Here is a 7,090-nt window from a genome sequence, read left to right as displayed (position 1 = left end):
CACCACAACAACAACGACAATCACACCGGGTCCATAAAATCTCCAGCGAAGAAGAAGAAGAAGAAAAAGGAGATGGTGATGATGAAGAAGAGGGAGAAGTAGAGGAGGAAGGGCTCCTGCGCATCACAATTCCGGTGTTCGCGCTGGAAGCGGGAGCCCTGTCGCGTCTCTAACGGGTTTCCGTGATTTACTCCTCTGCAAATGAGTTGTTTCATATTTTTTCTCCTCCCTCCCCCCTCCATCTCTCTCTCTCTCTCTCTCTCTCTCTCTCTCTCTCTCTCTCTCTCTCTCTCTCTCTCTCTCTCTCTCTCTCTCTCTCTCTCTCTCTCCTCCCCCCCCCCCCCATGCGCCCCGGTGTGTGTATGTGTGTTTCTTTTTCAGGGATAATTTGCATCTATTATCAGCTCTTCATCCCATTGGCTTTTCCACGCTCGTACACACACACACACACACACACACACACACACACACACACACACACACACACACACACACACACACACACACACACACACACACACACACGCTTTCAAACCTAGATGATAGTGTTCTTGGCTCCAGGAGCAATGCGCGTCTGTGATAAAGCAAAGGGAGCGAGAGAATGATGGAAAGAGGAGAGGAAGAGGAGGAGGAGGAGGAGGAAGAGGAGGAGGGTGAAGGAGAATAGATGCAGCATGAAGCAAGAAATGAGGAGTAGGGGTAATGAGAATTTTGCCGCTTTGCATCTGATCAGCGAGCACACACACACACACACACACACACACACACACACACACACACACACACACACACACACACACACACACACACACACACACACACACACACACACACACACACACACACACCAGCTAACCAACCAGGAGAAAAGAGATGTATTTTCTAACTTGGGGGCTGCTCGCTGATGGGGGTGGGGGCTCTGATGGTGAATTGCATCTCCGAGCGTCTCTCTCATTAATTTCTCTTCCTTATTTCTCCCTCTGAATCTTTAAAGCTGGGCTACTTTCATGGGAGCGACGCCGAAAATGAGGCCGAAAATGTCAGAGAGCCAAGAGGAGAGAGTTTAATTCAGCCCGGGGAGGGGCAGAGCCTCTAAATTGGTATTTGTTTTAACAAGTACTAGGTTTTTAAATGTAATTGAGGTTTTAAAACAAGTTGTCTGAGCTTTCCTCGTCCTCCATTCCCGCGTTAACTGCTGGATGTGCGCCCCGGTACGGCTGCTCCCTGATCACTGTGTAGGAACCCTCTTCTAAAGAAATGTTCTCCATAAACATGTAAGGAGGAGTGAGGAGAGTAATAGACTAAGAGGAAGTGGCTGTAAACGCGTTAAGAAACTATAAAGCTCCATAAAGGGCAAATGTTTCCTTGTTTACCTCCTTAAAGACGGGGGCTGGGGGGGGGACGCGCCTTTTAGGTGATCGCGGTCCGTGAACACTTCACCTTCTGATTTAATTGACAATTCCTGTTTGCATCGAGTCCCTTTAAGCTGGATTCTTAAACTGCTACGTGTTATAGAACGGTTCAATAAAATAAAGATTATTCAAAGACGCGATTTGCAGGAAAAGAATAGAATTATGTTTTTGCTGACGTTTAATTCCGACTTTCAGGAAAACTTTGTGTTGGAATTATTGAGCGTCTGTATGAACCTGTGTTCAAACATCAAATTCAAATGATTCAGGGAATAAAGTTATGACACAAAAAACAGACTGACGTGTTACTTATATGACTGTAAACCCTTTGTTTCTACACAGAATAACAGGTCAGAGTGTAAACTTCACTCCTGTCAATCATTTCCTCGTGATGTGCACCTGGTGGTCAGAAAGAACATTTTTGGACAACTGGAGAATAAATTTATTTGCTTCCTCTTTGCATTTCAATGAATTTTGAGGCCGCAAACTGACAGCAGAATCAGTGTTAGTGAAGAAACACCTGAAACAGGATTCAACCCGAATGTGACAAAAGTCACTGATGTAGAACAAATAAAATAAAATAAACTGGAATAAAAAGATGAAGTCAAAATCCAGCAGCTAAAGATGTTTGTGCGTCATGTGTAGATTTTATTCACGTTAAAAAAATATTTCCTAGGAGATTACAGATTTTGTAAGGCCTAATCTCTTGATCTTCTTTCGACGGTCGCTGTAAAAATTAAATTAAAACTGCACCGAATGTAAAGACAACGTCAAAAAGCGTCAAACCACCAAAGTTCTTAACAGTATTAATTTAAAATACTTTAAGAATCTGTAAACGGCGAGTTTCACCCCGTTGAAAAGAGACGCTTCACGTCCACGTTTCATAAACCCTGAGCTGAGAATGACGTTTCATTGATGGAGCAAGAGCGCCATCAAGCGGCGGGTTGTCGTCAGGACAGGCGGCCTAGGAGCGGGTTTAGGGCAGTATTCAGTCTAAACACGGATCTGCGTAAAGCTGCTCCTAAACGAAGCTTCAAGTTGTAATTAGAATCCAGATGTGATGGTTGGTTTGGGACAAGAACAGAAAAGGAAGAAAGTCAAACAGACGGAAGGAAAGGAGGGACAAATGGGAACGACGGCTGGGTTTAAACAGAATGCTGTTATTTGGGTTAGATAGCTGTGAATAGATAAACTTAGCAAAGTGAAAATACTAGAATAAACAGGCAAGATTTGGGCAAAAGAAAGTGGTTTAATGTTTATATTATTAATTCATGCCCCCCCCATCTCTTTTAGTACAATAAAATAGAATTCAACACAATTATAAAAAGGTTGCTTCTTGTAAATTATATAACACTAACACCAAAAAATAAGTTTAATATATGTATGTGTGTTTAGTCTGATCAATCATTGTTCATGATGGAAATTAAAGTTTTTGTCACGTTTGTGAGACTTTGTCCTGACGTAACAGGTAAACCAAAAAAATATAAAACTTTATGTAAAAATTATACAGTAAAACCTGCAGAAAAGTCTGTCTCACACACACACACACACACACACGCACACACACACACACACACACACACACACACACACACACACACACACACACACACACACACACACACACACCGGTGTCTGCTGTCTAGGTTTGGGTTTGTTTTGTTTTTTTCTCGTGGGGAGGGGGGGGGCGTGGATAATGTCTGCTAGGAAGCATCTGAGTGAGATAAAGGGAGGTCAGGGGACACACACACACACACACACACACACACACACACACACACACACACACACACACAGCGGAAAATACCTCAATAGAGCCAAACGGCAACAAAACCATAAAACTCCTGAGCTGAAAAGAGGAGGAGGAGGTGGGAAGAACCCCCAAACCCCCACCCCCCCACGACAAAAAGTAGCACAAAGGCAAATAACCAAATCGTGATTGTGTTTTGGATGCAGGCTTCGTTTCTCGCGGCTATGTGTGTCCTCGCTCAGCGCGCATCAATCACGATGTTTCATCCAAATGATCCGACGAGACGATTTAAACGTTGTCCTCTAATATTTTCTCTATCTGTTCCTTTATTTTGCCCCCCCCGCCCACCCCCCTTCTCTTTCTTTCGGCGTGTTTGCTTTACAGCCGTTTAGTTCTTAACCTTCAGAAATTTATACGCTATAAACTTTTATTGCCGTCATATTCTTTTATTGCACTGCACCGCATTGAGTCCTCTTCTCTCATCTCTTCTTTCCTCTTCCTCTTTGCTGGTTTTTTTTTTTTTTTACGACAGTCTTCCAACCCGCACTCATCCGCTGCTGCATCCTTCATCACACCCCCTCCTGGTTCTTTTTGCGGGCCGTGAGCTGGACACCCCCGGTGCGTGGAGCACATCCTGCTCCTTACGCGCGTTTGGAAATAGGAAGTGCGCAAAACAACTGACGTGAGAAACACGGAGACGGGGAGGAGGAGAGAAAGTTGCTGCAGTTTTATTGGCCCTGAGAGGGAAATACTAGCAGACAATTTTTTTTATATAAGTAAAGTGAAATAAAACAAATGAAACAAACCCTGGCGGTAGCTCCGACAGGCGGAGTTCACTTGTGGTTTTACAATTACAGAAGAAATAAATGCAGGAAATCTCATCTTTCCTGCGAAGCTCCAACGGCGGGAAAACAAACTGGTGGGGGATTTGCGGCTGGAGACGCAGCTACAGAGAATGCAGATGGATGTGAATCATTTGGAAGAAGCGGAGCGACGGCTGTGGATGGGAGCCTTAACCGTCTTCAAAGGAATGGGCCAACGGGGGCCACAAACGAGTAATAAGAGTCTGCTGCGTGGAAACATCCTTTAAACCTGCGTGCATTTATTTACTGCTGCTGAGCTGTTTAAATAATAATAACCTCAGTAAAGAAATAAGAACTATTATTATTATCATTATCATTATTATCATTATTATTATTATTATTATTATTATTATTATTATTATTATTATTATTATTATTATTATTATTATTATTATTATTATTACTATTATTACTACTACTATTATTATTATTATTATTATTATTATTATTACTACTATTTTAGTATATATGTATATGGAAGCAGTAGTGGACTTTTCAATTTTGTGTTTTAAATTATATGTATTTTTATGTTATATTTTACATTATATATATTTGACATGTAAAATAATATCTGACTGAATTTTACTTAATCTAATATAATTATTTTACAACCCTAACCCTAACCCAAAACTAAATTTAAACGATATTTTAAAATATATGTAAATATATTTAAATCTAAAAAAAGCTTAAATGTTTATTTGTGTATTTTAGTTTTTGAGTCTTGTTTTTGAACCCAAACCGCCACAGACTCTCACTGGGTGATATGATAAGAGAGAAAAAATAAATGTGGATTGACTTTAAAATATCGATTGATTTACTTATTAGTTCATCGGTAGGAGGTTGTTAAATATAGTCAACTAATCAGGAGATAATATAATAAAATATATGAAACCAAAATTTGTGCAGCTAATACTTATAATAATTTCTACTAAAATATAAAGATGGTAGAAATAAAATGTTCTCTGATGGGAAGGAGTTGGCAGCGCGCGCGCGCACACACACACACACACTCACACACACACACACACACACACACACACACACACACACACACACACACACACACACACACACTGAATTACACTGACTGGTTTCTGTAGTAAAGGTGAGATAAAGCAGAACAACACCCGTCTGTTCGATCTGATCCCAGTCAGAGCAGCTCCAACATGTTTCTGTTACTATTATTATTTTGGATCCTAACACTACATCCGGTGCCCAGAGCAGCTCCACACGTGGACGGCATCAGTCCATCCATGGAGCCACCGATGGATGAATGAGTGATGAGAGCTGATCCAAACAGCCGCTCCATAACTCTGTGTGATCTGATGAATATGAACAGTTTCCTCTGGATGAGTTATAGGAGCAGCAGTGTGTCGAACAGCTCGTTCGGTGTGGAGGGAACACAGAAGAGCGGCCCTGAGCCCCCCGACCCCCCATCCACCCGGGATGCGCCCGGGAAGCGGCCTATATCAAGTAGACTCTGTTTTAACATGAGGCATTAAAGTGGAGACATCGGATTGAGCTGGAATATTCATCTCGTCCTTCTGAACACATCCAGTTTGTTACGCAGCTAAATCACTGCGCAATGAGCCAATTTAGTGTTCCCACCGCCCCACAGCTGGGGTGTATAAGGTAGGGAGGAACGGAAATGAGGTCTGGGAGGGAGTTGGGGTGACAGCCCCCCCCCCGGCACAGAGGGGACACCTGGTTGTGTGGAATCTTTGTGCTGTTCGCGCAGAGCAGGACCGACTGGAGTCACAGGAGACGTTAACACTAATAACACAGCAGCCCTGTGCCCCCCCCGGCTGAAAGTCAGCCCCGCATTACCCCGGGGGTAATTTGTGTTGGAGTCTGAGTCACCTGGATTTACTGTCCGGTGTGTCGGTGCTCACCACACACACACACACACACACACACACACACACACACACACACACACACACACACACACACACACACACACACACACACACACACACACACACACACACGCACACACACACACACGCCTCTCAGCCCGCGTTCGGTGCGCGTCCCGGGGCCGCTGGGCTGCAGCTGGAGGGGGGGGGCTGCAGGATATAATGAAGCTCCGACCCCCGCTGGACCTCAGAGGGCATCACCATCATCCACCGCCGAATCCACAGATGGTTTATGGGATTGCTTTGTTGGGGCCTGAGCCTGAAGCTGCTTAAATCCCGCGGCCTCATTGGCTGGGGGGGGGGGGGGGGGGGCAGAGACTGTTCCCCATCACAGGCCGACAGCACCCACTGTAAACTGTTTATAACACACACACACACACACACACACACACACACACACACACACACACACACACACACACACACACACACACACACACACACACACACACACACACACACACACACACACACACACACACACACACACACACACTTATAACCACCTAGATTTTTCCTGTATTTTTTTAACAAAGCCTTTATGAATCGAACAGCTGATTAACTTCCTGACACAAAGTCGCGTTTGTGACGCGTTATTCATGAGGCGGTTATAAGTTGCTGAAGCTGTAACGTCAGCCGTGAGCCCCCACCGGTGTCTTCTGTTGGTCATTCAGTCACACTTATCTGTATTTTGAGACGCATCTAATTTGCTGCAGACATAATTGTTGCTGTTCGGCTCTCAAGGCGCGGAAAACGAAGCTGCGCTTCCTTTGGAACAAACCATCATATCAATAACTCTAAAGCTGTGGTGAAAATAACAGCTTCATTTATTGTGAACGTTTATAACAAACGTTTATCGCGCAGGTTGGATGGACCCGAGGATAAAATAAAAACCCTTTCTACTCCCAACATGTCTGCGGGTAAAAACACTTAAAGCTTAATTTCAATGACTTTTTTCTTTTAATGAATTTTGTTTCCAATACATCCAGAAAAACGTTTCTCTATTTTTTAAAATCCAACATGTCCCACTGACCCCTGATGTCCTGAAGAAATCTTTATTTTCAGAATCAGAAAATAGTTTACTGCCATGCAGGTCCAGTAAAGTTTACCACACGACGACCTTGACGCGGTGTCGGGTGCATTAAAGGA

The 7,090-nt window shown here is 43.5% G+C and overlaps 1 protein-coding gene across 2 annotated transcripts in view; it reads right to left on the bottom strand.

The window, feature by feature from the left end:
- The window catches only part of LOC137609659 (homeobox protein Hox-B8a), a 5,787-nt gene extending 5,616 nt beyond the window's left edge, over positions 1-171 (bottom strand). For both annotated transcript variants that reach the window (XM_068336824.1, XM_068336825.1), the window contains exon 1: positions 1-171. This exon is cut by the window's left edge and continues 704 nt beyond it. The gene's annotated coding sequence lies outside the window, so the exon portion shown is untranslated.
- Between the last annotated feature and the right edge of the window lie 6,919 nt (positions 172-7,090).

This window comes from Antennarius striatus, chromosome 16 (genome assembly GCF_040054535.1).
Source record: "Antennarius striatus isolate MH-2024 chromosome 16, ASM4005453v1, whole genome shotgun sequence".
Classification (NCBI taxonomy): Eukaryota; Metazoa; Chordata; class Actinopteri; order Lophiiformes; family Antennariidae; genus Antennarius; species Antennarius striatus.
Note: the sequence above shows the minus strand (reverse complement) of the source record. Positions and strands in the feature narration are given on the sequence as shown.